The sequence below is a fragment of the Triticum aestivum genome, chromosome 1A (assembly GCF_018294505.1).
Source record: "Triticum aestivum cultivar Chinese Spring chromosome 1A, IWGSC CS RefSeq v2.1, whole genome shotgun sequence".
Lineage (NCBI taxonomy): Eukaryota > Viridiplantae > Streptophyta > Magnoliopsida > Poales > Poaceae > Triticum > Triticum aestivum.
Window position 1 is genome coordinate 239,707,111 of NC_057794.1, and position 12,902 is coordinate 239,720,012.

The following is a 12,902-nucleotide window of genomic DNA, read 5'->3' on the forward strand; positions in this document are numbered from 1 at the left end:
TAGTCAACTGTTGCGGAAATGGATGTGTGTTGGTAAGCCGGTGAGGACGGTAACCCGACAGAGGATTCTCATCATCAGGGGAGGTATCTTTACAATAAAACCAAGTCTAGTTCCAGTCTTTAGGATGTTATGGAGTTTGGCATGAGGGAAACTCGCATCTTTTCTCTTCTGAATTGAAACGCCGCCCAGTTCGGTATTGGGCCCGTCTACAAACTCAGTACGGCGGTTCAAATAGAAAAAGTCCTGGAATAGCTCAACAGTTGGTTCCTCTTGCAGGTATGCTTCACAAAAAACTTGAAAGTCGCAAACATTGGACACAGAGTTTGGTCCAATGTCTTGAGGATGGATCTGGAAATTGGCAAGCACATCATGGAAGAACTTGGACCTGGCGGTTTAATGCCACGGCTCATGTGATCAACAAACACTACTACTTTGCCATCTCTAGGGGTAGGAGGGTTTTCTGGACCGGGAACTCGCCACTGGATTTCACTTCGCTTCGGTAAAGTGCCAATTTTGACACATCCATCCAGTTGCTCTTAAGTAACCCGAGAAGGGACCCAGTTACAGGCATAAAATTGTTTGTCCATTGCAAGTGAAGAGCTGGAAAAGATTAATGTCGTTTTGTGATTCATGATTGAGAAAGCATAAAGCACGACAGGTTAAGAAAAGGAATTCAAGCACGCAAAATTGTTAAACCAGAGGCTGATGCTGTTATAAATGGTAAAGCAACGGGCGGTTTACAAGGGAACTAATGGCATATGACAAATTATTTTCTAAAAGGATAAACCGCCTATGCAGATGAGGAAGGTACAAATCTGAGGCAAAAAACCACTAAGTGAGGAAAAACAGGTTTCACAAGTTCACATTGGCATTTTGGATCTACCACAGGTCAGGAAAAGAAAAAGATTTAGACCTAAAAAGTTGGTTCTCGAGCAGTTCGCAAAAGTCCAGATCCGTTTTATACATAGAAGGCATGGTTGGATAGCCAAGATAAAAGACTACTATAGCTATCGCACGGAACGCATCAAAATTGAGGTCTGCTATGTATGAACTGACGAAGAACAAGAGAAGAACACCATGAACCCGTATGAACCCTAAGTGGATCTACAGAGGAAGGAGGGAAAGACTTACCGAAGTTGTTGAAGCAGCGGAGGTGTGCCGCATTTTTCTGGTGCGATCAGGTTGATGCAGCGACCGACGGTGAGGCAGAGGCGAAGCTTGACGACGGCGGCGGCGCTCGGGTGCAGAGGCGTCGCGAGGTGGAAGAAGAAATGAAGAGGAAACAGAAGGAAAAAGAAAGGTATCCTCAGCCATATTTATAAGGCAAAGAGATAAGCAACATGTGCGGGAATCGAGGAGCCCAAATAATGGATATATAACAAGGTTGTCGCCTCGATTGTTGGATGCTCATTAATAAAGGGTATCTTCAACTTTAATGAACAGGTGATGTCACGGCGGTTTACTACAAATCTGGAGGATGTTGTCACGACAGTTTATGAGATTTTATGTGAAGATGCAGAAGAAGAATTTTCCTAAGTATTGAAGATTGACATGAACCAGTTCAAATCAATCTGGGGCCTAATGTTGGGGATATTACTACTGGCCATAAATCGGCCAGGAGAGGCCGGGTTATCCCGATAATGATTATTGTATTTGAAGCCCATAAAGACAAAGATGGTGGCGCTTTATGAAGGCCCAGGGCCCAAAGGCGGGTTAGGGCCTGTAGACATAAACCGACATTGATATGTAAACTTGTGTTGTAAGATAGAAAGAGTAGAGACTGAGCAAGACATGTTTATGATCCGGCCTCGGGATTCTGTAGACTGGCGGGCGTCGACCTATGTATATAAAGGGACGACCCTGTGGCAGTTTAGGGACAACAAACAATAACTCGAGAACCAGGCAAAGAGGATTTGCTCCCTGGTTATCGAAACCCAAGCAATTCCATCACAACTGGACATAGGCTTTTACCTTCACCGCAAGGGGCCGAACCAGTATACACTCTTGCGTCCTTTGTCCGCTTTAACCCCTTTAAGCTAACCTGTGGCGATGGCTCCATGACTAAGTTCTTTCACGAGGACATCTGTCGTGACAAAACCACGACAGGAAGGGTCATGGAAGGAAAAGCGCTTCCACCCCTAGTTTGAATCCCTAAACCCCCGCACATCTGGATCACATGCGTCTTTTCATCATTCGGATTTGCCTTCTTCACCGATTGGGAACGACAAGTGAATATGTGTTTGAACAGACCCTAGTCTGGTTGATAGCCCAAGAAATTTTCGCACAGCAAGACAACGCAGCAAGATACGTTATTGTGTTTGGGGGGGAAATGGTGAATTTGAGCACCGAAAAAGTTCAAGAAACCCCTAACGAACGGATGCAGGGGAAGAGAAAGACCTCGATCGACATGGGTGGTGAGGAGGACACGCTCACCCTCGCGTGGCTGGGGCTCAGATTCCCCCTCCGGCAACCTCCAAGATCCAACGGCAATCATGTGGTCCTCAGCGAGCTTCTCAAAATCTTCCCGCTCGACGGTGGAGCGGATCCAGTCCCCCTGGATCCAACCAGGCGGCAGACCGGATCGCGACGATGTCCCCTGAGCCATCTTCTTGCCTTTTGCCGCTGTCATCTCCTTCTTTGCACGCTCCAAGGCCGTCGTATTGTCCTTCACCATGGATGCGGAATGCATGCGGGCCGAGCGGAGACGTTGAGAGCAGAGGGAGGCGCGGTGGAGAAGCATAGGAAGAAGAGATTGAATGAGGCGTACTGTACATTGCATCGGCCTCGACGCCTTTTATGGTCCTGCTTCTGAGTGGCTGACCCATGGACTCGAGCAATCCTATCATATCCCGCAACAGTCGCTCACCCAATACGTGGTGAAAAGAAGACGCGGAGATCGAGCCGCCTCTGTCTACCCGCTCCGATCACTACAGCACGCTCCATCCCACGCGCTTCTCCAAAATTTCAAATCCCGTGAGATCCGGGAACTGCAGATCAACCAATCGCGCCGAAGATTTTGCACCACAACAACACTCGAAGATTATCAGCATAATTCACTCGACGACCTCTGAGTTGATCAAGGCAACTGAAACGAGGTTTAAGCTTCAGCATGATTGCTAGACTCCGGTGAAATGCCTCCGAAGCATGGAATCGAGTCGGAACCAACTTCAACCCTTCTTCACTCAGACCTCAATCCATTCAGGGTTAATGAAGATGACATGTACCAAGGGTAGGGTCATAGGCCTGACCTAGATGCCCTACCCAAGGACACTGCCCTAGAGTCAAGAACATTCAAAGTACAATAGAATATACTGACTGAAATCACCTTGGAGTGCAATCCACTCGACCAGCTATCTCACTCGGATACCCCAATTTCACTCGACCAAGATAGAGTCACTCGACCATACGAAGAATCACTCGGAGTATAGAAGTACTAAAGCCACCCCAGGATGGCAACGGTCAGGCGTTCACTTCATAGTCTTAAAGATCATTTATAGTCATTTACAGCTAGCATTACCAGTAACACCCTTGCCTTAACGTACATTGAACCCTGTGTAACTAAGGGCTGGAGGGGCCCGGCACACTCTATATAAGCCACCCCTCCTCTGGCACAAGGGTTCGCACCCCCGGTAACTCTCATGCATAATCCAATAGTCAAAGCCTTCAGGCACCAAGACGTAGGGCTATTACTCCCTCTAAGAAGGGCATGAACTCGTAAATCTTGCGTGCACAACCTTGTCGTAGCTAGGGCATTGCCTCCTCCTATGTACCCCCTATTCTTACTGTCAGACTTGCTCCCACGACACATAACCTTCTGCCCTATTCTCCAAGATGGACAGGCCTTCATTATTTGAGACCGCCATGAATAAGTATCTTTTCACCTCTAAGGGAAATGGAGTAGGTTGACATAAACATCATGTTGTGACCAAGCACAAGTCTTACCCGACCATGGTCAGGCATCTGTACAGGAACAATAAAAGTGCGCAATTTCTGTTTCAAGAAGATCACAACTGTAAAACTATGTATAAGCAAGAGTTTATGAACAACATATATAATAGAAAACAGCTTGTATCATAAGTTTCTTGACACAGCTGGACCTGTTCAACATGTGCACCAGTGGCCACATATCCCACGTGGTCTTCCACCATTGAAACGCCCCCACAAGGACCTCAAGACGATCAATAAAGTGTAGGAACTGGTGGATGTCGTCTCAGTCGACTTGAGTGTCATCAATAATAATCAAGTTCTTTGCAAATAATAAACGAGTAGTGTCTTGAACTTTGGAATAACCTACACGTGTGACCAACTATAAGAAATATTAGTTAGAAGTAGCATCTTCGTGAGAGAAGGGAATCATAAATTGTTGCTACTTCTAAAGTCAATTTGTGATTAGTAGACATAATAGGTGGATTAAGAACCAGATACAAAACTAACATGGATGAACTACTGGAACGATGTTAGGGTGGAAGGTCATAGTGAAGATGAGACCAGGTTCTGCTATTTCCATCAACATTCGTGTACCAACTTTCATTCTGTAACACTTGAGAAAGTTTATCCAAGTTCTGCCATAAAAACAGTGATCTTCTTTGTTCATGAACCCAACTGGGAACTTATATCCTTGGTGTGTCTTCAATGTGACCATTAAGCTGGTGTATTTAGTTATGGCAAGGCCGAACATCTTGAGTACATGTGTTCTGGCAGAGCAAGGGATGCACTGCAGGAAAAATAATATGAGAACACAATTTATTCGCTATCCAAATCTAGAAATAATTTCCTCTTTCACGTCAGTGTTGACCATGGTACTAGTAACTTTTATCAAAAATATAGCAATCCAAATTTCCAAATTAGTCGACAACATGTTCAAGAACCCCAACCCTCCCAGATAGAAAAGAGGATTCTAGAAACATACTGTGCACATTTTAAAATCCCTTGTTAGGATGAGAAGGAACAAGTGTGGCGTCTCACCAAGGGCACAGAAACCTGTAGGGTCCTCACACTTTGGGCACTGCAAATGAAACACACTAGATTCATTAGGAAGAAAAATGCATCAACGGCGTCGGCTGCCATCCTAGGATTACTGACGAGCAAGGGACTAGAATTTATTGGGGATGGATGAAAAAATCGTACCTGGTTCTCCATGAGAAAACCCCAAGCAATCGCCAAGAGGAGGTTTTCTTTGAACAAGCAGACGAGGGGGAAGGGGATTCATGCCCAGTGAAATATTGAGTCTACCATGCAGTTGTGCACTCTAATTTGGTGCATGTCATGTGGACCCCATTGTCGGATTCCCCGCATATCAGCGAAAGGAAGTAGAAAGGCAGGAGTAACTAGTTACACGTAAATATATTTTTGATAGAGAGATACTCCCTCTATAAAGAAATATAAAAATATTTTATATCACAACTTTATACATAAGAAAAATCAAGGGGGATATATATAACATAATATGGGGTTCACATGAGAATAAAATACTCAGATAGGCTGACGAGTCTGGGCTTTGGGCCATATGCCAGTGGGCCTGCATGTTTGGGGGGCCATGTGTTCTAACTCAGCGCATTTCATCCGGTAAATATTTGGGTGCTGGTTTTAGATGATGTCGCAAGGCGAATACAAAAAATTAAATAAAGCACGGCAACTGTTGGAATGAAGTCAAACGACAGTTCCTAACCAGCAATTAGAGTTGCAATTATTTCACGATATCCTACGTGATAAATAATACTGTCGTACTACTTATACACACAGGACACTTGTACCACCATGCCATATTATTGCATCAAAAGCTCTCGGAGGATAGATCACTTCAGCAGTTGCATGCTGCTACTGAAGAATTTCAAAGTTGTATAGGACCAGCTCTCCTTGCCGAGAAAGTTTAGTTTTGACATCATCCCCAACCGCAAGATTTGATAGAGTTTTGAACCTAGACCATCCTTTAGCATCAATCATCATGAGACCATCCTTTCTACTTGTGGTATATTGAGCATGTTCATTCACACCAAGGTTGCGCATGGTAAGAGAAACTTGGCCACGGTCGCCGGGATTATTGATGACTCCCTCGTTGCTCTAGGAATTCTCTATTTGCAAACAAGAAGACATACACAAACAGTTAGATCAACACAATGAATCATGTGAAACAACATGGAAAGAAAAAAGAACGAAGCACTTGGGCAGCCAATGCTTACCAAGAAGGTGGAGACGTCGGTTTTTGTAAGGACTTCGGTATATGCAGTGCGAACTACAACCCAGTCTATTGCCGGTGCAAGTGCTGGTTCCGTTGCCGCTGCATGGGCCAGAGCAGATGAAAGTGCAACTTCAACTGTTGGTGTAGGTGATGGAGCCATTGCTGGTGCCCGTTGCGGTGTGACTAGTAGTACCGCCGCTGCTACCAGAGATGGTGCTCCTTGTGGAATTGGTGCCGATGTTGGAGTAGGTTCCCGTGTCGGTGCTCGATCCTCTAGTAGATCAGCCTGATCCGCTGACGCGGTCGGTGCCCAAACCTCTGGTAGATCAAACTGAGCTGCTACCGCTGTCAGTGCTAGAGCCAGTGCCGTTGGAGCAGGTGCCGGTGCTTGATCTGATGCTGAAGGTGGTACCGATGTGCGAGACAACAGTGATTGTCTCTGGTCTGCAATGATTTCATTCTTCAGCTTACTAACTTCGGTAGGCTCTGTGGCCTGGATCTAGTCTTTTTCTTCACTTCTTTTAAACCTGTGAAGGACTAATTGGGGCATACTTGTTAAAACAAACTACAGCTCATCATAGGGATTCAGACTGTACTCAGACAACAGACCGATCCAATTGTGTCCAGTAATATAAGTGATGGACAATGCCTTCATTATTGACACGTCATAAGAAGTGAAACCTGCTAAAATAACCATAGTAGAGCAGACCAAACGGTTTATTCTGTGAAAAATGTGACATGGCAAACCTGCAGCGTAAAATTGCAGCAAAAGTAGGAAAACTTGACTGTAAATCAATAAGATTTACTTGATGTGACATGAGTGAATCCTGATACGTCTCCAACGTATCTATAATTTTTTATTGTTCCATGTTGTTTTATTATCAATCTTGGATGTTTTATAATAATTTTATAGTCAGTTTATATCATTTTTGGTACTAACCTATTGATATAGTGCCCAGTGCCAGTTCCTGTTTTTTCCATGTTTTTTACATCGTAGGAAATCAATATCTTCAACATAACCAGGTTCCTAATCACAAATTTCATCTCCTTGAAATTTACATTATTCGCCATTTGCCTCTCGTTTTCCTCTCCTCCTCTTCATAAAAATTTACCGTTTTATTCGCCCCTCTTTTCCGTTCGCTGTTTTCTCGCCATGTACGATATCAAAAGAGCTAAGGGTTTTCTCACTAGTCTTAATGCTTTGGATAGCCCCTCTGTCCTCTCTAAGCTCATAAACAATGATGCTATGGAAGGATATATCGGGGTTGTTAAGAAAAATCTTAACCATTGTGATGAAGATGATCTTGGAATTTTTTGTTATTTACTTGATGAATCTTTGAAAGATGCTTGGGATGGGTTGTTGAGAATTCGAGCTAGCTATGTGCCCCAATATCAGATAGAGATATACTGGAAAAGTTTTTATGATGGTTTACCTTCTTCTTTCAAGCAAGTCTTAGATTCTAAATTTGAAAACGGTTTTCTTGAAGGGGATGCCGTTGATACTTACGAGAAGATGAAAGCCATATTTGGGCACCCCAAAGGAGAAAATGTTGAATCAACTACTCTTATGTGCTTTTATCAAAATGTAATAATTAAAGAGATGAAGGCTAGTTTAGATACGAATTTTCGCAACATGCTTAATCTTTCTTGTGCTATCAACGGACATGTGCTTTCACAAGATAGAAAATTAAATGCCATTGATAGAAAATTTTCCCTTTTCTTTCCAAAGAACAAGGATGACAAAACTTAGATCCTTGCTATATGTCTAGCTAAGGGCGTAAAACTATAGCGCTTGTTGGGAGGCAACCCAAGGAATAAATTTATTTTTGCTTTCTCTTCTTGAGTGTTAGCACAATTATGCTACTGTTATAATTGTGTTTTTTATGTTTTAATTAGTGTTTGTGAAAAGTAAAGCCTTTAGGATCTTCTTGGGCAATAGTTGTTTGATCTTGCTAAAAAAACAGAAACTTTTATGCTGATGAAATTAATTTTAGTTTCTTACCAGAGAGCGATAAAATACACATTCCACTTGCAGTCGATCAATATGCAAATTTCTCAGGCCGTCCTAATTTTTCAGAGTTTTTGGAGTTACAGAAGTATTCGAAATAGTTAGATTGCTACAGACTGTTCTGTTTTGACAGATTCTATTTTCTTTGTGTTGTGTGCTTATTTTGATGGCTCTATGGTTTTTCTTTGATGAGTTTTTGCCATAGAAAAGTTGGATTACAGTAGATATAATACAAAAACAAAATATGAATTGGTTTGATACAACACTTATAGTAGTGGTTTATTATTCTTACACTAACGGATCTCATGAAGGCTTTGTTGAGTTTCATGTGATTGAAGATTTCAAGTTTTGGGTTATCTTACGATGGATGAAGGAAGGATGTAAGAGGGCATACCAAGCTATTATTCAAGAATGAGCAAGCAACTAAGCTTGGGGATGCCCCGCCATCCCAAGCTATTATTCAAGAATGAGCAACCAACTAAGCTTGGGGATGCCCCCGAGTGGCATCCTCGCTTTCTTTCAACAACTATTGGTATTTTACTCAAGACTATATCTTTATACATCACATGATATGTGTTTTGCTTGGAGCGTCTTGTATGATATGTGTCTTTACTTTTTTTATTTTGTGTTTTAAGTTATCGATCCTTGCTGGACACACCTATTTGAGAGAGCCAAAATTATGTCATGACTTGTTAGAATTGCTCTCTATGCTTCACTTAAATGTTTTATGAGCCGGGACTTGCTCTAGTGCTTCACTTATATATTTTTGAGCATGGTGTGCTTAGTATTTTTGAAGAAATGCTCTCTTGCTTCACTTAGATTTATTTGAGAGTTAGTAAAATTTTGAAGAAATTCTCTCTTGCTTCACTTAAATTATTTTGAGACAAAGAATATTTGTTATACTCATGATCTTCACTTCTATTTGATTGAGCTTATGAAAAGCAACACAAGAAAATTAGTGCCAAAGTGATAGATATCCAAGAAGGATAAAGTAAAGAAAATTTCATGAAGATCATTGGACAAAATAAACTTGATTCTTAGTAATTGTTTTGAGATATTATGATGTGAGTTATGTTGATGAGTAATTGTGCTCTAGTAAGAATATGGGTGTTAAGGTTTGTGATTCCCTATGCAAGTACGAAAGTCAATAGTCATGCAATGAAAATTATATCCTACTTGTGGTGCATTATTCGGTGTTAATTATGCTTAATTTTTGCTTATGAGATTATTCGTTTCTTGGTTGGTCGCTTCCCAATATTTTGCTAGCCTTCATTTTGCACTAAGTATGACTTCTACTTGTGCATCCAAAATCCTTTAAACCTGTTTTGCCACATGAGTCCACTATATCTACCTATATGCGGTATTCTTTTGCCATTCTAAGCAAATTTTCATGTGCCATCTCTAACTTTCAAAATAAACTTCTCTTTTGTGTGTTTGTTTCGATCGCGGAGCGGTGAGGGGTGGCTAATATTTTCCATGCTAGATGTGTTATTCTCAAGACGAGTGTTTATTCACTTGTCATTACATGAGAGTAAGGCAAAGGTATTAGGGATGCCCAGTCCCGAAATGCAAAAAGAAATGAATTTACTTTATGTTGTCAAATAATAAATTCCTTGGAAAGTGTTGGTATGGAGGGCACACGTGGATATGGCTAGCCATGGAAAGTGAAAGTTATGGCGGGAAAAGGAATAAACTTTATTTTCTATTGGGAACCGCCTATGATATATCTATGCATGGAAATTATTGGGAACTCTAAGTCGTTTTCGTTGGTGGGATGGATACACATCCCAGAATGTTTTTATCTCAAATTTTTCGCTTTGAGCTCTGGCACCACTAAAAATCCTTACTTTCCTCTGCGAAAGGTCTATCTTTTACTTTATGCAATTTTTATTTTGAAATTTGAGTCTCCATCTTCTCTTATAAAAGCACCAACTAAGAGGCAATATGATCATGCTCAAGTATTGGGTGTAGTTAATACTCAAGTGTGTTTCATGAATGGATCAATGTTTGAGCATGATGGGCTAGGGATAACTTATTTTAGAATTGATATTTTGAAAGACATGGCTGCTTGTTGATGTGCTTGAGTATCTAAATTATTATGTCAAAACTAGACTATTGCTTTGAATCACATAAAAGTCCAAATGTCCATGCTATAAGGAAAAGAATATGATATGACTTGATGAACAACACTCCACATCAAAAATTCTATTTTTATCACTTACCTACTCGAGGATGAGTAGGAGTTAAGCTTGGGGATGCTGATACGTCTCCAACGTATCTATAATTTTTGATTCTTCCATGCTGTTTTATTATCAATCTTGGATGTTTTATAATCATTTTATAGTCATTTTATATCATTTTTTGGGACTAACCTATTGACATAGTGCCTAGTGCCAGTTCCTGTTTTTTCTCCATGTTTTTACATCACAGGACATCAATATCAAACGGAGTCCAAATGGCATGAAACTTTATGATGATTTTTATGGGCCAAAAGGAAGCAGATGGGACTTGGTTGCACCTGGGGGGAGTCCCGAGGAGGGGACAACCCACGCCTCCTAGCGCGCCCTGGTGGGTTGTGCCCACCTTAGGTACCCCCCCAGAACGCCTCTTTCCTCTATAAATACCCAAAAAAAATCCCAGAACCCTAGGGGAGTCAACGGAATATTCATCCAGCCGCCGCAGAGTCCAGAAACACCAGATCCAATCTAGACACCATCACAAAGGGGTTCACCACTTCCATTGGTGCCTCTCTGATGATGCGGGAGTAGTTCTTTGTGGACCTTCGGGTCCATAGTTAGTAGTTAGATGGCTTCATCTCTCTCTCTCTCTCTCTTGATTCTCAATACAATGGTCTCTCGGAGATCCATATGATGTAACTCTTTTGCGGTGTGTTTGTTGGGATCGATGAACTTCAAGTTTATGATCAAATCTATGTTTTTATATCCATGAAAGTATTTGAGTTTCTTTGATCTCTTTTATGCATGATCTCGTATAGCCTTGTATTTCTTCTCTGATATTTGGGTTTTGTCTGGCCAACTCGATCTATTTATCTTGCAATGGGAAGAGGTGCCCGGTAGTGGGTTCGATCTTATGGTGCTTGATCCCATTGACCGAAAGGGAACCGACACGTATGTATCATTTCTACTAAGGATAAAAAGATGAGATCTATATCTACCGCCATATAGATAAACGGATCTTGTCTACATCATGTCATCGTTCTTATTGCATTACTCCGTTTTTCCATGAACTTAATACACTAGATGCATGCTGGATAGTGGTCGATGTGTGGAATAATAGTAGTAGATGCAGGCAGGAGTCGGTCTACTAATCTTGGACGTGATGCCTATGCAATGATCATTGCCTGGATATCGTCATAATTATTTGAAGTTCTATCAATGGCCCAACAGTAATTTGTTTACCCACCGTTTGCTATTTTTCTTGAGAGAAGCCACTAGTGAAACCTACGGCCCCCGGGTCTTATTTCTCATATATTTGCCTTTGCGGTCTACTTTTTCCTTTCTTTTATTTTCAGATCTATTAAACTAAAAATACAAAAATACTTTGTTGCACTTTATTTTATTTGCGATCTATTTATCCAATCTATTACAATCTTCTTACTGTCACACACCAATTTCTGGCGCTGCTACCCGAAAGGGATTGACAACCCCTTTAACACGTCGGGTTGCGAGGTGTTGTTATTTGTGTGCAGGGGCTGTTATGTTGTGTTGCTTGGTTCTCCTACTGGTTCGATAACCTTGGTTTCATAACTGAGGGAAATACCTACCGCCGCTGTGCTGCATCATCCCCCCCTCTCTGGGGAAATACCGACGTAGTTCCAGCTGCCATCAAATCCTTACCAGGATATCACTATGTTCAAGTTCTGAATAGAAGGTTGATCGTCGAATTATGGGTGGCATGTAGGGCCCCCACTTACTCCCACAAGTAGGACAGTCCAAAGGTCATGACAAGTCGTTTGGAGGGAACATCCATGGGACAGGAAATTCTGGTGGGTGCGATAAACCCAGCAATGCATACATATATTGGAGTGTAACCATAATTTATAAACTGTCCTCACAAAAAAGATGATCTAGATACTTCAAAATATACAGACTGAATTGAGTGGACAAACATTAACATAGACTATTCTCAGGACTCACCACACAACAAAAGCGGCAATACTAAACAATATAGGGTTCACACACAAATCAAGTACTAAGCAATATTACTTACTACACACAAGCAAAGTTGCGCTAATTATACTCCGTAGAATATTTCTTGCCACTGGCCTATGGGATGTACCCCACATAACTGATTAGGCCATGGACTTCGTGAGAGATGTCTACCGCCACCTTCGCGATCTCGTCAACCTTGGAGAACCTAATAGACTGATCTTTCCACTCATAAACATGACGATGAAGACAGTCCGCATCAGATTTGTCGAGAAGCTTTACGAGAACCACACCCTTCGTAATCAAAGGCACATCTAGTAAATTGTTGTGGTGAAGTACACCCTCAAGAACACGCCTGACAACAATGCTACAGGAAAACACTTGTTCATGACACGTGGTGACAAGGACACAACAACTAGATAGTTTAGTAGTAGAACACATCCCCAGGTTTTCCAGTTCACACGACATGACTTTGAGAACTTCATATCCACCGGGGACCTGGTTCTAATACAAACAAAAACCAAATCTTTTATTACTACCTTCGTTC